The sequence below is a fragment of the Microcebus murinus genome, chromosome 1 (genome assembly GCF_040939455.1).
Source record: "Microcebus murinus isolate Inina chromosome 1, M.murinus_Inina_mat1.0, whole genome shotgun sequence".
Lineage (NCBI taxonomy): Eukaryota > Metazoa > Chordata > Mammalia > Primates > Cheirogaleidae > Microcebus > Microcebus murinus.
In genome coordinates, this window is record NC_134104.1 from 95,363,312 (window position 1) to 95,382,993 (window position 19,682).

At 33.4% G+C, this 19,682-nt stretch overlaps 1 long non-coding RNA gene across 2 annotated transcripts in view; it reads right to left on the reverse strand.

The window, feature by feature from the left end:
* LOC105881535 (uncharacterized) overlaps positions 1-19,682 on the reverse strand; it is a 358,441-nt gene that overhangs the window by 172,266 nt on the left and 166,493 nt on the right. For both annotated transcript variants that reach the window (XR_012919746.1, XR_012919747.1), the window contains one exon: positions 3,930-4,098. This is a non-coding gene — a long non-coding RNA (uncharacterized LOC105881535). The remainder of the gene's footprint in view (positions 1-3,929; positions 4,099-19,682) is intronic.

Here is a 19,682-nt window from a genome sequence, read left to right on the forward strand (position 1 = left end):
ATAGAAATTGTGAAAGAATGCATTGTCGAAGTTGTAAGAATGCTTAGACCCCAATATTGTTTCAAAGTGCAAATAACTGCCTCTTTCAAGGAGAACTGATGTCATAACTGACTGGCATCATGAATTAGCCTTCAACTTAACAGAACAACTTTATGCAATACTTCAAAAGGAAAATATATATTATTCAATCACTTTGGATGAATCAATTAGTAGTACTGACTAAGTGCAGGTTTTATACTTCATTAGGGTCATAACTGAAGATTTTCTTTGCTACAAAGAGTTACTCACTTGCAAACACTTTGCAAAAGGGCACTCTTCCAAACATAACATGGGGAATAGATAGTTTCTATAGATAGCAGCTTTCAAGATACATGTCATGAAGTTGGGCTGATTATGGTAAATTTAGTGAGTGTAGGTACAGATAGTGCACTTTCCAAGACAATAAAACATGAAGGGTCTATTTCACAGGTTAAAAAAGTATTCACAGATCCAGATGCTCTCATTTCTTTTCATTGTATCTTGCATCAGCAAAATCTCTGTGATAAATCTACTATTTTAAGTGAGACTTCACAACAAGTTACAAGAATTGTTAACTATATATTCCTGCAAGTGCAACATGGCATCCTCAGTTTCATAACATGCTAAAGTTGAACAATGAGGTATCCAGTACGGATTTGCCATATCATTCTGAAGTGTGTTGGTTATCACAGGAACAGATGTTAGCCAAAATTTTATCTCTGCAGAAAAGATAGTTAAATTTTATGAAAGAAAGAACCTGCAATGTGAATTATTGAAAGAAGATTTCTATAGAAATGCAGCATTTCTGTGTGATATCATGTCAAATCAAAATGACTTGAATATTTCTTTGCAAGGTAAAGTAAGTCTATATATGATATGTGACAAAAATTCAAGCATTTTGAAAAGAGCTGTCTTTTTTTCAAAACACGTGTTCTTCCAAAGGAAATTTCAAATGAACATTTTCCCCAGTTAGCAAAGGTCATTGATGAGCAGGATAATATATGTAAATCATTTGAAGAATGCACAGCTGCTATAGACCTATTAATCGAAGAATACAATGAAAGGTTCACTGACTTTGGAATCATGACATCACACTCAAATTAGCATTTCAGCTCCTCACCTAGTTGATATTACCAAGGCACCTAAAGAACTACAGATGGAATTGATTGAGTTCTCAGTAGATGACATTTTAAAGTCATTGTTTGATGCTAAGAGAGATCTGATTGAAACATGGAAAAATAAAGAATTCCCACGCCTTTGGACAACATGCCCAAAAAACACTTCCTTATTTTTCAACCACTTATTGTTGTGAATCTGCATTCTCCTACTTATCCCAAATCAAGGCACCCTTAAGGTCACAAATGACTGTTACTCACCCAGAGGACCAACTGAAACTGCAGACGTGCATGCTGCAACCAAATATTTAAATGCTTTTCAACAAAAGTAGACACAACAAAGTCATTAAAAGGTCAGTTAACTTTAACAAATAGTTTTCATTTCTTGAAATTAGTAAGTACATAGTGGTTAGATTTTTACAAAATTATGTACATTTTTAAGTATATCTAATTGAAGTTTCTTGAATGTGACTATATTTAATTACAGCTAAATTAATGTGGTCTTCCAACATGAAGGTATAGCCCAGGGGTGGGGAACCTTTTCATGTTGGAAGGCTGCATTAAGTTCCCCATCCCTGGGGTATACCTTCATGTTGGAAGACCACCATCTAAGTTTGTGTAAATATATTATGTGATGTTCCAATAACAAGAAAATCACCTAAAGATGCATTTCTCAGAAAAGTATCCCTAGCATTAAGCAATGCATGACTGTATATCTTAATCTGAAATATAGAAAGCAAATTCTAAGTATATAAGCACTTAAAGATATTGTAAAGGGAAATGGTGACTAATGTAATGTACAAAATTACACTTTTTAAATGTCTACTATTTCCTAGATGTAACTAAGAGGAAACAAACTGAAAAGTGTTTTGTCACAACTATCCACAAATGTTTAATATCACTTCACAAACAGGTAAAGATCATTGCAAGTTTTATACTAATTTATAAATAAAAAGGAGCATGATATTTCAAAAGAGAATTCATTTGGTAAGAAATGAAATGACTGCTAATCATTTAAATATTCAATCACATAATTCAAGAAATATGCCAACTTAAAGATCAATAATATATTATTTCTATCAATTTATCAAAACTTACAAAAAATATTAACCATTATCAGGCTTATAAAAAGGAGTCAATTGAAAAAGACAAATTAACAATAATAGAAGAAAAATAAATAATGACAATTATCTTTTTAAGAAAACAAAAAGGGTCCTTTCTTTTCCACAGACATCAAGAAAGGACAAAAAGATCTGTACGTAGAGACAGTAATCGATTGAAATGAGAAGATTAAATGGGAAAGCATGGGCCAAGTGTCTTGATTTTGGCTAAATGAGAGGCAAGATTAACAGCTAGAAGAAGGAAGCATAATGAAAAATCAGAATAGAGAAGGCCCAGAGCAGTTAATGAAAAAAGCCTGCCAAACAGCAGCAAGAACAAAAATTATATTTGAACTTTGTAAATTTATGGTGAACCAAGCCTTTTAGAGTATAAAATTTTCGACTTCTCCTACTCCTATGCCCCACTCCCAGCAGCTACTCTGTCATCTACTTATGGATTGGATGGTTAAGTGATTAAGTCCAACAGAGTACGGGCAAGGACATATATAAAACAATTTATCATACAGCCATTGTTGGAGGAGTCTACTGAGGCAAGGGGAATGTGAATATCAGAAGAAAAGGCGTTGAGTCCTTGAAGGTTCTGGGTGAAAGGAGGATGAAATAATTTCTAAGGAGCATAATTGAGAAGTACAGAGTTGGGAATTCTGATGTCATGGTACCTCTAAATCGTATAGTTACGTGCTGGAGTAGTACCTCATTTCTATAGATAAACTTACTAAAACTTGCACCAAAGTCTTTTAATTGTGTTTCCATCAGATCTATAAGAAGTTAAAGTTTAAATATTCTTACATTTCTTGTGGGCATGTATATAAAAACCCAAAAGGTCTAGACTTACTAGAAATATAGTGGGATGCTAGGGAAGTAGTCAGTTCAAAACTTTTACTAGTTCCAAGGCTAATCACTATCCTGCTTCTCTTTTGATGTGATAGTGTTCTCACAGTTGCCAGGAATGGTTCCAAGTACAAAGGCTTCCCTAAGCCTTCCTTCTCCCTTCCCCAACCCAGATCACACATTCACTTTTATCATTGAAATTACTTAAGTTTTCTCAGGTTACCCTAAGTCACTTGCCAATTTTCCACTCTTGCAGATTCACACTTTAATCTAGCTGTAACACTATAAAAGGATATTCACCCACTAATCAATGGATACTAAATTTGCCTTTGTTACCTAATAGTTGTGTGTCCTGGGGCATATTATTTCATTTCTCTGAACCTAAATTTTTCACTGCAAAAATGAATATCATAGTATATTTTTTAATAGTCTATTATATGCAGGTAGCTGGCACAGAGCTTTATAAATACTTTATAAATACTTTCATAAATATTTTATAAATGACTTTATAAATACTAGTTTCCTTTCTCCATCTCCCTCTCAATAGACTTCTCCTCAAAACCTCCCAGATTTTCTTTTCTAACCACCCCTCTCTAACTCTTCTCTCAGACTCATACACAGGCCTCTTCTCAAATCTCAAACTTCCTTTTCTGGCTGGCTCTTTCCCACGAGTTCCTGGCGGATTCTTCCTTATCATCAATATTTTCTCTCATTTCCTCACCACCCTCCACCCATTAAAATCTGACTTCTGTTGAAATAAAATGCTGGACTCTACCAATTACCTTGTTTCTCTCCCTTCTAAAATATTTCCACTTACCATGTCAGTGGTAATATTTGCACTTACCATGCCAGTCTGTCTTTGTCAGACAGTTCAGCAGGGCTAAGACAGTGAGTACCTGTGGCTCCTGATGGTTCACTTTGGCTCTCAGGTGCTGAGAATTAGGAGTTAACTCTGGAGACTTAAGGAGTATATGGTGGTCAATGATTTCACAGAAAGTCCTGCTGGTTTGTTGCTGTAAAATGGAGAAAAGCAGCAGTAAACAGTTTGGATGAATATGGATTACAATAGAGCAAAATACAGCTACAGTAGTTTTAAAAATTTAGCATTTTAATTGACTTGATTTGCGACTTTCAGGAATTTTAATTATTTTTTCTAAGAAAACAATTTCTTTATAACACAAAGATTTAAACTCATATACATCCTAGACTACTACAATATAATGAAAATATAATGTGAACTTTTTATATGTAATTTTAAATGTTCTAGTAGCTATTGAAAAGAATAAAATTAACTTCAATAATATATTTTTAGTATGATATATCTAAAATGTCATTTAAACTTATAATTACTTTAAAAAGTAGGATATTTTACATTATTTTTCTTGTACCAAGTCTTCCAAATATGATGTGTATTTTATACTTATAGTACATCTCAATTCTGACTAGTCATATTTCAATTGTTCAATTGTTCCTTGTGTTTAATGGCTACTGTAATGGACAGCACAGTTTTAGACATTAGAAAATAGCATATTTAGCTAGCCACATGCATGCCTGTGGTCTCAGCTAGTGGCTACTCAGGAAGCTGAGGCAGGTGGATCACTTGAGTGAGCCTAGGAATTAGAGGTACTATAATTTCATCTGTATTTGTACAAAAATTTTCCAAATATTTTTCATTTTTAGAAAGTCTTACCATTTTTCATTGCCTTAAAATAATCAAGGTTTGGTGAACTTTCATTTTTTTGTCTCCAGGTTCTGCAATGGTGTCATCTACTTGTATGTAATAACAAATTAAGTAAATACAATATTCATTTTAACATGTGATTAATCTGGGGGAAAAAGATTATTTTCAACACTTCTCTCTTTTCTTTATCCTTTCCAGAGACAAGGTAACTAGCTACTCGCCATACTGCACACTTGATAAAAACAAAGTGCTCTCAGACACAAGCAGCACAGATAGCTACCTTCATTTAGTCTCAAGTAATGATGATAGAAATATTTGACACTAGTGCCCTTACTGGGCACTTGATGTCCAAGCCGGTGTGCCTTGGCCTGTCCCATCATCTGGAAGTTTCAAATTGCTAAGGCTCCACTTAGTAGGAGCCATATAAAATATAAGAAAGTATGTGTATATGAAATATATGTAGGTAATGGAGTCATGGCTAAAGAGTCATGCCATAGCATGTATGCAACCATAATGCCCTTTCTCTAGCTGTTTTTGTCATCTATTTTATGCTAAATATTTACAACTAATTATTTCACTGATTGCTTGCACTTTCATCTTACAATAAACTCTTTTTTGTCACAATGACCCAAAAGACGTCAACCAAGAAATAGGAGTTTAACAAAAATACAGTAATAATGATGATGATGAACATATGATTTATACAGAATATTTGTTGACATTTCTTGCCCACAATATATGGGGCCATAGGGATATTAGAGACCACATAAAACCCAGGTCATAAAACTTCAGAAGAAGCAACAGCATGTAGTAAAACTATTAGTACTTTACAAGTAATCATGTCAGTAGATCTCTATTTAATTCATATAGTTATGAAAATCAAGTTTCATGTCTTTGAAATGTGACTTTTCATTTAGATTAAATGATTCCTCTAAATTAATTTCATTCCCTTTCAATCCCAAGTTTTCTTGTGTATATACAAAAAGTATAGGGACAACTGTTCATTGATTAGCTCTATTTTCCAAAGAACTTTGCAAGCACTGAAAAGATGTGTGGTTTAAACTAGTCTCAACAGTTGTTTCATCTGAAAATATTGATGATAGAAAGTTAGTTAGATTAATCCTTAAGGTAGTTATACTTTCATCTAATTCATGTACTCTAAGAAAAACTTTTAGAAGTTAATTCTTATGGTGAAACATCTAAGGATTATTGAGTGTCATTCTACATAATTAAAATTTCAGCCTTGAAGATTACAATGATATGCTTTTAGGGAGATAAAAATATTAATACAAATGTTTGTGTATCACTTGGTCATGGTAAAGAATTAAATGTATAAGTGTAAATATAGTTGGAATTGGATATATATACACAAAATTAATGTTATATTCAAATAATTTGTAATATTTTACCAACCTAATATACTAAGCTATATACTACAGCTTCTATACACACACAAATATACATACCCATTAAAATGAAGCTTTGCACACTTTGTGTCTTTGATGGCATCATCAATTAAATTATAGAAATGTTTTAGCCTTTATTTAAGCCTTATTTAGATTGTAAACCAATCTAAATATTGCACGATGATATTTAACAATATTGTCAAAGATTTTAAGTGGATTATTAAAATTTGGTATATGTTCACAATGGAATATTACTCAATTTTAAGAAATGACAGTGAGCTAGCGCTGCTTATATTATCCTGGATTGAGCTTGAGCCCATTATCCAAAGTGAGGTGACACAAGATATGAAGAATGGGCTCCACATTCACTCGCCATCAAATTGATACTGATTAACACTATGGTGCTCAAATGGTAGTGGTGTTCAACAGGGATTCTGGGGTTAGGGGAGGAGACTCACATCTGAGGAATGCAGTGAGCATTGTGGAGGGGAAGGGCATATCTCTAAACCTTGCTAGGGAGAGGCAAAGATATAAAAGCAACCAAAATGTTTGTACTCTCATATTTTCTTGAAATAAAATAAAAAACAAACAAACAAACAAAACCCCAACTACCTATTCAAACCTGAAATCATAGAGCCATCTGTGAACTTTCCTTTTTCTTTCCTGTCCTGACTTTGCATGCAATAGATTAATGTATCTTACCAATTTTTCACTATATTTTCTTCTTCATCTTTACTTCACTGATTTAGTTTAGGTCTTCATCATGTTTTGTATAATATAAATCTGTGGTAACCTCCTAGTTTACCTCCTTACCTCAACTGTACTCATCCTCAATTCATTAGACCTACTGCTGTCATAATGAATTTGCGAAAAGGAAAATCAGATTTTGTTACCCAAATGCACTCATTTCCTCAATAAGGGGTGCTTTACTAACTATGGCATAAACTACAAACTTATTAGATAAAATTGTAAAGTATTTCATGATGTAGTCTCTGCCTTTGTCTTCAACTACATAGCTTTTCCTATCTCACCCATCTCAGACCACATGCTCCTCTTCTTTGTCTTGACACCTGGTATTTTCTTCCTACTGGAGTAAAAGATTGTCTTAAGTGCTTAAAAATCCTCTTGTTAGATTTAAAAATCTATTTCAAGTACATTTTTTCTTCTCTAAAGACTTTCATGTTACAAAGTTTAAATTGTACTTTTCTTTGTCCCACAGTATATATGGTGTGTATTTGTATATGTGTATGTGTATGTGTGTAATAGCTTTTATTATACTAGATTTTACTCAGTATTATTAAATTTTCCTTGTCTTCTGGACTTTGAGACACAAAGAGTTAACATTTTGTTTTTGTTTTCCCCATGGAAAATGGACATATGTTCATTACAAATCGATACTTAGAAAAATCTTTGTTTCCTCAGTGGTTGGATAGAAGAATGAACAACCTATATATAGATGATTTAAAAATATTTATATTTTAGCATGCTCTGTGTTTCTTGAGGATATGCAAATGCACACACAACAAATGTAAAATTCACACAAAGTTAAAAATGCAAAAAACTACACTGATAATAATTAAATAATTCATGGAACTTTTTTGGCTAGATATGTGTGTTCTTTGTTTTACTTCCTAGATTTGGAAGTTTGCTCACAACAATACCAATAATTGAATCTGTTAAAAATACCTAGGGGAGAGGGGGGCGGGTATATACATACATAATGAGTGACATGTGCACCATCTGAGGGATGGCCATGCTGGAAACTCAGACTTGTGGGGGGAGAGGGGGAAAATGGCATTTATTGAAATCTTAAAATCTGTACCCCCATAATATGCCGAAATAAAAAAAAATACCTACATTTGAGTATTGATTAGAAAGTTTATGGCTTATTTAATCATCTAGTTTTATGTTAGATTATTATTATCAGTCATAAAATGTACTGTATATCAAAACTATTTTGTATGTTTAAATTGAAATTTATTTTGTATCAGTGTTATTAAAATAACTATGGAAAATTTAATTTCTTTGTCATCTTCTGTAACTGATATAACTGCAATCTTATAACATAATTCAGGGGATTAAATTCCAATATAAAGCACTGATTTATTTGTGATTACCCAAAGCCTTTTCTGTGATTTCAACTTGGTCAGGAAATAGACTAAAGATACCCAGTAATTTATTTTACTTGAATTAAATATGTGCACTTTCCAAATCTATGCCTTCTGTCTCTTCTTCTATTTCTCCAAGATGGCTGTCTTGGAGAACGTGTATGTCTTAGCATACACAACTAGAGATTTTAAAAAGTCAGAATTATCTTTGATAATTGTTGACATATTAATTCTGAATTCTGCTTATTAACTTCAAAAATAGTGTATTCACATTTGTATGTATGTTTGTGTAATAATAGCACTTATAGATATGTGTTATTAGACTCAGATTATTTATCAAAGAACTAAATTTAAGATAAGTGACTTGACCACATACACTCTACCTGGATGAAATAGGACCCAAACATAGGTCAAATTTGATGTTCATTGCTCTATGTAGGGATAGAATAAATGAGGCTATTTGATTGTATTTGAGCCTTACAAAACTATAATTAGTTTACTGATATGGTATTTTTATAATATGTTTATAATTTTGAAGTAATATCTTTAGTATCAAATTTTTCTTTCAATGATGAAATAGAAACATTCTAGAAGTTTTAAAATAGTAGCTTTTCCCACTTTAAAATATAATGTAGTCCATTTAGCATTATCAATTAAAAGGATAATATTGCACATCCAGAGAAAGAGATTATTTATATATATTACTGACTCTTTTAAATTTAAGAACATATGCTGCACTTCAGGCAATTCGGCAACTTTGGAAATTTGGGGATTCTAAGAAATATGAAAGCAAATTTTTTTCCAAACAGCAACATTGACCATGAGACCGTATGCAGACCAAGAGAATAGAGATCCAGGAATTGTTAACACACAGAGGAAATTATTTGAACAATAATTATACTATTCATTGTCTTGTAGAATTAACATTTAAAATTGAAAAGTTCTTCAGTAAATACTAAGATCAGGCCAATAAGTACTAGAAAGGAAAAAATATATAAAATAGTCCAGAAATATGACCATCATTCTGAATATTAAGAATCTGAAGCCAAAAATATTTCTTAAATTTATATTCTCCCATTTCTGTTTTAAGTGAGTTATAATATAACCTATTAAATGATTTTCTTTTAATAATTTTCTTGAAAAACTCTTTGTGGTTGGTACAATCCTCAACCACCTATTACTACTGACATTAAAACAGATAGATACTCTATCTAAATCCTGGGCTCCATTTTGCCACGTAAACAGCCAATAGTTTTTCAGTGGGGAAACCAGTAATGACCATACAGTTAAATAAAACTTTTCTACCTGCCAGGTTGCTGTGATTTTTGGCATCCTTGGCATACACTGATAGCTTAGTCAAGTACTTTCCTGTCATTTCCAAAGGTACTCTTTGGCTTTCTATATTGATCTGATACCTGCAGTGCTTCCAAGAATGAGGTTTAAAATTACAGCAGTGATTCTGTGGATAGGTATATATAGACCTCGGAATCCAATATACATTTTTTTTTTCATTTGGGAGTTATAATTCATTCCCTATCTATTGCAAAGTTCTTTAACATACAAGTTTGCTCTTAATGTAAGCTTTAAAGCCAAGTATAAATAAATGATAAAAGTTCAAAGCACTATAGCCATACTGGTAAAATTTTATGTAGTGGAAAATTAGAATTTTTGAAAAGCAGCTTTTAAATATCATCCCTTCACATGGTAGTTAAGTAAAAAATTCATGCACTTATTACTCTTCATTTAATCTCCCTAATTTCTCCCTTAATTTAACTTTGAACTTCTAGGTTTGTATAACTTTCCCTAACTATAACACAGATATTCATGTTTATGTTATCCCCAGACTTTTATAGACTAACAAGTTCTATAATTATTATCCTTTTTTTTCTGAGTGCAATATTTTCTGTTCATAGTGTACCAATATTCTTCTTCTAAATCTGGAACTACTGTAAAGTGTCCATTATTTTTGCTATTGTAATGCAGATTATAAATTGTGGTTACTTATCTGCTGTGTGTCAAATTTTCTCTTTAGTATTTTTTTTTCTCTTAATGTAGTTGTTTCTAATTTCCCCCAAATTCTGAAAAATAAATATATCTATCTTATTCATTGAGGCTTTATTAAACAAATTTGAGGAAAGATTATAATTTATGTTTCCCTCTTGTTACCTTAATTTTTTTTTTTTAAATCATCCCATCCAAAATATCATTTACCTTAATTCTTTTCTAAGTGAGATACTGTGTGGACTTAGACCAACCAGCATTTCTGAAGGTTGTTTTTTTTTTAATTTTTTTTTTTATTTCAGCATATTACAGGGTACAAATGTTTAGGTTATATATTGCCTTTGCCCCACCACAGTCAGAGCTTGAAGTGTGTTCATCCCCCCGACAGTGTGCACCACACCCATTAGGTGTGAATACACCCGTTGTTTATCACTGAATAATATTCCACTTTGTGAAGCTTTTTACAGACTTTAAGTCAATATTGCTTTGAGGACTTCTCTTTCCTTCCCATCTCTTTTCTGTTTCTCTTTTTCTGCCTTCCTCTGACTTCCTTGTGATATATTAATATGTCCAGACTCGTTATAGTCCATGAAAATGTAGACATTCACTGACTATATCAGTACTCCTTCAAACTACTAAGTTCCCTGCTGTCCACAGAGGAGCCAGACTTGTTTCTTAGTGGTCTTTTCCCATATAAAGATGAAGGATAACACAGATTTTCTATCACCCCTCATAATTTATCATCTGGCCAGGACCCTCTCTTCTTTGCCTGGGCACCTCTTTCAGGTATTCCCTCCTTTTCATTCAGCACAATGCCAGAGACCGCGGGTCCACTCTGTCGTCTGTAACCGATGCAAGAGTGAGTCTCTTATAGCAGACTCAGAGTCTCTATTTCCATTGCCCTAATTGCTGGCTTTCACATTCAGATTCTAGAGGACACCGTCCCTATTTTTCTTTCTTTTCATGCTATATCAACTCTGTCGGTAAGTATCACAAGAATGGAAAAACAAGCATCACATGTACTCAGCATCAAATTGGTTTAACTTGATCAGTTACTTGATCAGTTGCACTTAAGTGTTGATCAGGTAATACCAATTTCTGTACACCATGGATTCTACTCAGTAATTGAAAATATTCAAAGGCAATTGCCTTTGCCCCAGCACAGTCAGAGCTTCAAGGGTGCCAATCTGCCAGAAGGTGTACACCGCACCCATTAGGTGTGTCTATACCCATCCACTCCTCCCACCTTCATCTGCCCAACACCTGGTGAATGTTATTACTATATGTCCACTTAAGTGTTGATCAGTTAATACCAATTTGATGGTGAGTACTTGTGGAGCTTGTTTTTCTCAAAGGTTTTAATACATGCTAGAAGGGAGAAATTTTTTCAAGGGCCAACTAACTTTAGGATTCTCATCATTAAATAAGGGTCTTTACTGTAACAACTTATGGAATATTTAATAGATTAATGAAATTTATAAATTTCTAATATAATCTTTCAAACTCATTTGCACAAAGAATCTTTTTGTGTCCAAGAATCCTATAGGCTAGCATTTCTCCAAACCCATTTTAGGAGGAATTTGGATTAGAAGTCAATCACTTCAATATTATGTTGTACTTAATCTCTCTCTTTCTCTCTCCATCTTATGATTTATATGTCCTCCTTTGCCAGCATAAATACCTACTATGTTCCAATTATTCTAATAGAGGTTAAGGATAGAGTGATGAATAAAGAGGGTACAAAAAGTCACTGTTCAAAATGGCATTTCTATTTTAGAAGAGAGGAAAATAATATACAAATAAGATAAATTCAGGTACTGATGAGTAAGTACTATGCCCAAAAGATCATTTAACACAGCAACCAAAATAGAGTGAACTGAGGTAGTTTTTTACGTTACTTGTCAGGGTAGTTCTCTCTGATAAGATGTCATTTGGGCTGAGACTTGAATGAAAAGAGAAAGCCAGACATGTGAAGATCAAAAGACAGAGACTTCTGCACAGCCAAAGAAACTGTCAGGAGAGCAAACAGACAACTTACAGAATGGTAGAAAAATTTCACATGCGACACATCCAATAAAGGGCTGATAACTAGAATCTATTTAAAACTCAGGAAATTCAGCAAGAAAAAAAATCAAACAACCCTATCAAAAAGTAGGCAAAGGACATGAGCAGAAACTTTTCAAAAGAAGACAGAATAATGGCTAAGAAACATGAAAAATGCTCAACATCTCTACTCATCAGGGAAATGCAAATCAAAACCATAATGAGGTATCACTTATCTCCAGTGAGAATGGATTTTATCAAAAAGATAACAATAAATGTTGACATGGATGTGGAGAGACAGGAACACTCATACACTGTTGGTGGGACTGCAAACTAGTGCAACCTCTGTGGAAAGCAATAGGGATATACCTTAAAGAAATACAAGTAGATCTACCTTTTGATTCAGCAATTCCATTACTGGGCATCTACCCAAAAGAACAAAAGAAATTCTATTAAAAAGACATCTTCTCTTGAATTTTTATAGCAGCAAAATTCACAATCATGAAGATGTGGAAATAACCCAAGTGCCCATCAATACATGAGTAGATTAATAAAAATGTGGTATATGTATACCATGGAGTACTATTCAGCTATAAGAAACAATGGTGATATAGCATCTCTGGTATTTTTCTGGATAGAACTGGAACCCATTCTAGTAAGTGAAGTATCCCAAGAATGGAAAAATAAGCACCACATGCACTCACCAGCAAATTGGTTTCACTGATCAACACCTAAGTGCACATATAGGAATAACATTTATGGGGCGTTGGGCAGATGGGAGGGGGGAGGAGGGGATGGGTATATACATACATAATGAGTGTGATGCGCACCATCTGGGGGATGGACATGCTTGAAGCTCTGACTCGGGGTGGGGCAAGGCAAAATACGTACCCTAAACATTTATACCCTGATAATATGCTGAAATAAAATTTAAAAAAAGCAAACAAACAAGACAGCTCCAAAAGAAAAGCAGATACAGAACTTTGAGTGTGGGAATATTAATAAGTTTGTGTTTTCCAGGAACTAGAGCATTGTAATGTGGTTAGAGAAAAATAAATGAGGAAGGAAAAATAAATAAGCAATAAGGCTAGAGAAGGAGGCAGTGACCATATCATGGATAGCCTTGTATGGAGCTTAGATTTTATTCTAAGTGCAATGAAGAGGTTTGGAGCAGAAGGATGCTTGTGGCAGGTTTTGAGCAGAAGGATGTCATGAATTTTAAAAGATCACACTGGATGCTGTGTGGAGAATGGCTAATTAGGGAGCAAAAGTAGAAATAGACAAACCATTCAATAGACCACTGCATTAGCCCAGATGAGCGAAGATTTCTTGGACTAGGTTAGTAGCAATGCAAATTAGTTGTATTTTAAAAAGAAACACAGGATTTGCTGATGTGATAAGGTGTGAGAGCTGTGGGAGAAAGAGAATGAATGATAATTCTTAAGTTAGATTAAACAACAGAGTGGATATGATGCTGTTATTAATAGGAAGAAGACTGGAGGAGGTAAATGGGAGGATAACATGAAGATGAGAAGATAATTATGTTTTGAGACTTAACAGAGATATCATATAAGCACTTGTATATATAAATTTGAAGCCATAAAGAGAGAAAGGCTGGAGAGTATTCATTATATTTATATTTAAAGTTATGGGACAGAATAGGTTGCCTAGAGGGATAAAGTTTTTAAAAAGAAGGTATAACCTACCATGAAGCCCTGGGAGATACATATATTTTTAATTTTTAAGCTTATAAATTATATATTTTTAAAAGTTACTCTGTGTCTTGAGCAGTGGACATAATTAGGATGCTTCAGTAACCTCTCGGAATTTACAGATCACAGTTCTGAGGAAACCAAAGTACAAAGCTACCACAACAGACCAGAACCAGACACTAGAATCATATTCTCAACCAAAGGAGAGAACTCTGTGAATGTAAAAATCTGGAGCCACATCATTCAGAAGCGGTAAAACTGGTACATTTTCTACCCTCTTATTATTTTCTCTAAAGAATTACTTCTTAAATTGTGATATTAAGGCATATCACTGCTGATTTTCAGAAAGGAGAACTGAAACATCATTAATACAGTCCAGACAGGGAAACTTCCCAAAGTCATTCAGGTCATACACTAAGTAAAACTTTACATTAAGGGTTCTATTAGAAGAGACACTTTATTGCCATAGGGAATCTAGGGACTTCTTTTCAAATGCTGCTACTCTTGCAGTGCATGTAATGTTTGATAAATTCTAACCTGAGAATCTGTTTCAACAGTTAAAACAATTGAATAGAAACCCAGTAGATTCACGATAATGAAATTCACCTGCATAGAAATAGCTATCTATTCTCTATCACCTACTATGCCCATATATTAGCCATCATCAATTAACCTGTTTATGCTGTCCTCCAAATATGATCATTAAATATTTTATTTTTTTATTTTTAGAAGAAAACATTTTCTTTTTTTATTTTTACAAGAAAATATCTTACTAGTGTTATCACATTGTTCCCAAGACAACTGAAAAGCAAGCATAACGGAAGTGATTCTATTTAAATAACTGCCTAAATTAGGATAGCTCTCAGGAAAACTAAAGATTACACCATGAGAAACAAGACCATAAATATTTAGAGAGTCATTAAGAAATTAATTACTGGATGTATAACAGTATAAATTATGGCTATAAATGTATCATAGGAATGTTTTCACTAGGAAAGAACTAGTGGGTTGGGTTGTTAGCAGTTCCCATTTTATAAAATATCTGTAATCACATTCTGGCTTTAGCACACTATAGATAATGGTAGACCATACAGCCATAGATGTGAGGATTTACAAAGGAAGGCTGTATTTCTGGAACCAGATAGTGTTTACAAATTGTAGCAGCCTCTTATTTACAGTCTAAATCTGCTTTAGATTACGTAAACTCTGTTGTGACTATTCTCTTGAACGATGACGGGACATGGTTGTGGTGAAGAGTAGGCGTGCGCAGGAATACTGTAATAAAAACTGAAACTGACGAGAAAAAGCCCGAATCATTGCAGTAGGCCAATGTGAAGGAATAAAATGTCACCAGTAATTGGTTGGATTTGATCTGAAGTCATGGCTCATTGGAAAATCAGTTGCTTGTTTTTCCATTCCTGGGATACTTCACTTAGTAAAATGGACTCCAGGTCTATCCAAGATAATACAAGAGGCACTATATCACCATTGTTTTTTGTGGCTGACTAGAACAAGTATACATATACCACATTTTGTTAATCCACTCATGTATCGATGGGCACTTGGGTCGTTTCCACATTTTTGCTGGATTCAATTGTGAATTATGCTGCTATAAACATTCTAGTGCAGACCATCAATTTGGTATTAACTGATCAACACTTCAGTGCACATGTAGTAATAACATTCATCGGGTGTTGGCCAGATGGGATGTGGGAGGAATGGATGGGTATATTAACACCTAATGGGTGTGGTGCTCACATCTGGGGGATGGACATTCTTAAAGCTCTGACTTGGGTGGGGCAAGGATAATATACCTAACCTAAACATTTGTACCCCTGTAATATACTGAAATAATCAAAATTAATTTTTTAAAAAAGAAAATCAGTTGCTGTGATAAAATACATTTTTCTGCATGGAGAATTATAAAGAGATATAAAGAAATACTTGCATTTAATTTTGTCGACATTTTAAAATACAATTCTGCATCATTTTCGCCTTTTCATTCTTTTCATTTTTGTCCTCTTTAATTAAATGCATAATTTTTAAACATAGCTCAACTGTATTAAAAAGTTCTAAAAAAATGTTATTTTTAGCTATGAATCTAACATAAATTTAATGTGTGTGCTTATATTTTTTTAAAAAATTCTACCTACATTTACTTTAGTGTTTATAAATCAAATCATATTAACATATTTCAAAGAATTCATTAGGCATAGCATCATTCAAGTTTATTGTGAGAAATAATAAAAAACAGCTCTGACCATAAAAAGCTGGAAGTTTGGTTTAGAAAACAAATTATGTGGAAATGTAATTACAACAGAATAAGAATTATATTAATGTTCAAATCAGTATTTCAAAATATCATTAATAAATAGCAGGACTACAAAAATATGAAAGCTACAAGTCTTGACATATTTCACGTAGGTAGAAGGGTTCATATTTGGTTTTTTGAAAAACCTCTTCTAATACTTGTTTTATCTATGTTTCTGGCTTTCCTTCATTATGAAGCATCATAATAAAAGAGGTGAAGAAAGCATAAATCCTACCAAGAAATTTTTTTTTAACAAATACATCTTAAATTTAATTGATAGAAGCTTCAAATCAATTACATTCAATGATTCTCCATTTTGTGTCTGCTACATGCAATGTACAGTGCTATATACTTTTTGGATACATGTTCTGAATACATTTTCTTACTTTACTAATTCATAGGATCAACCAAATGTAGACTGTTGGAACTGTAAAAAATAGTAAGCTGCCAGACTGATTTAATCTAGAAAGGTCATTTATTTGTTACTCCTGAAACTGTTCAGCCTATTTTGCATACCAAACAGCTCCAAATTGAAAAGACTTATTAATTCCATAGAAACAGTGTCAAAATGTGAACATAATACAAATTGAAGCTCACCATCATTTTTATAAAAGCATATAGGCAGAGTAGCTGTAGTTTAGAAAGCAGGTATTTATTCAAGGGTATAAAACTATTTTGATTGAAAAAAACAATAAAATCATGAAAATATTTAAACTTTAATCAAAAGATCCATAATCTCACTCTCTTAATTCTTTTCATACTTTTGCATACTAAAGCATACATTAATAATTCTTTTTTAAACAATTGAAATAATAATGTATATGTGGAGAATATTTCTATTTTTCATGAATACTTGCCTATAATCTGCCTTGTCCAAAATGGTAGTAGCTTGCCACACGTGGCTGTTGAGATCAGAAAAGTGTTGAGTCCAAACTGAAGTATACTGTAAGTATTAAATACGCCCAGATTTCAAAAACTTAGAACAAATCAAAGAATAAAAATCTCATTGATGTAATTTATTTATATTGATTATACATTGAAATAATATCTTCAATATATTGATTAAATAAATATATTAATAAAATTAATTTTACCTCTCTTGTCTCCATTTCATAATCTGGCTACTAAAAATGTATAAATTTTAAATGTATACATTGTTTATTAAATTTATAAATTACATATGTGGCTCACATATTTTATCTGAACAATGCTGAAGTATATAGCATTTATGTTTCACTTTCAATGATCAGATAACATTCTTTTATGTTAATTCATGAAACTATTACTTTTTAAATCATTCTAATATTAGACAATCTACAGATGTCCTTAAATTTTTCCAACTGTGGATAATAGTACAATAAATAACTTAATATTTATAGATTTCTATTTTTATTGAATTATTTGATGAGAATAAAATAGTAGAAATGTATCAAGCTAAAGGTCATAGTCTTTTAGATCTTGTTACATGTAAATATATTGAATTTCATTGAAGGGTTATACACATTTATAATACCTACTTCGTGTACCAGTTTCACCAAAACCATTCTAAAATTAGTTGTGTTAAGAAAATTGCTACTTTTGACTGGGCACAGTGGCTCACACCTGTAATTCTAGCACTCTGGGAGGCCAAGGTGGGAGGATTGGTTGAGCTCAAGAGTTCAAGAAAAGCCTGAGCAAGAGCAGGACCCTGTCTCCACTAAAAATAGAAAAAAAATAGTATGTTAACTAAAAACAGAAAAAAAAAAATAATTAGCTGGGCTTGGTGGTGCACTCCTGTAGTCTCACCTTCTTGGAAGGCTGAGGCAAGAAGATTGCTTAAGCCCAGGAGTTTGAGGTTGCTGTGTGCTAGGCTGATGTTACAGTACTCTAGCCTTGGTGACAGAGCAAGGATAAGAAAGAAACAAGAAAGAAAGAAAGAAAGAAAGAAAGAAAGAAAGAAAGAAAGAAAGAAAGAAAGAGAGAGAGAGAGAGAGAGAGAGAGAGAGAGAGAGAGAGAGAGAGAAAGAAAGAAAGAAAGAAAGAAAGAAAGAAAGAAAGAAAGAGAAAGAAAGAGAAAGAAAGAAAGAGAAAGAAAGAAAGAAAGAAAGAAAGAAAGAAAGAAAGAAAGAAAGAAAGAAAGAAAGAAAGTTGCTACTTTAATGACTGCAAAACACTCTTTCAAGGGTACTTTAACTTACATTTTTAGTTTTTACAGATTATGAATATTATTAATGCATCTTCTGCAAATTTTCTATTATCTTTTGCCTGTTTGAATTGTTTTGGTTTTTTATAAATCTAAATAAAATTGTGTGCATTTCAGTGAAAGAGCTGAGAATGTGAACTAAACTTGATAATTATTGAATGCCTACTCTATTTCAAATTTTTTGCTAGTAACTCTATGTATTTATTTACATTTAATTTTCACTTTAACCTTAGTTATACATACTATGAATCCTACTCAAGTAACTGAAATAAAAGAAGTTTAAATAAGTTTACCAAGAATCAGAAATATATTAAAAGTACTGGGCAGGTCTTCAAAGCCAGTATTCTTTCTACAATATTACTTCATCCCTATGTAATAAATAATTACTTTTGTCTATTACATTTGATGTATATTCCACTTTTTTGCTGTCATTCAAATATCCATTTATGGTATAAAAATAACAAAGACAGGCAAACAAACATGAACTCTTTATTTGTAACAATATTTTTCTGGAACTTCAATGTGGTAAAAGGTTTGGGGAAAATTCTTGAAACATCAGAAAAATAGAGGTTAAACCATGCTAGATTTGGAGAAAAGATTAAAAGAAAAAAATACAAGATGGCGGATGAGAAACACTGCCAGACAGAGTGCCTCTGCAGAAAAGACAGATTCTAGCAGAAATTAGAAAAAAGAAGCAAGAAGACGAGCATACAGTGGACGAGGGCTGGAAGGAGGATTACCTGAGACCCCGGGAGACTCCACGGGAGGAGGCTGCGGAGGAGAACTGGAACCTGAGACCGCCGGAGCAGCCCGGAGACCAGCAGCAAGAATAGGTAGATGAGTCACCTTTCCCCTCCCCTGCATCTCAGACTGCTGGTGGGCTCCCCAGTGAGTGGAGAGACCTGCGGACACCAGCCCAGAGACCGCCGCAGCCAGCTAGTGGTGAGCCTGTAGTGGACTCGGCACCAGGCTCCCAACTCCCTCCCGGCACCTCCGTGTGCACAGACCCGAGCCATGTGGCAGGCGCCATATTGCCTCCTCCTCCCCTCCGCCGACCCTACCCATGGCTGCCCAGAGAGACAATACAGCCACCAGTCTGAGGCACCTCCAGGGAACGGGACCTTCCCTTTTGGGACCCTACAGCTGATTCAGG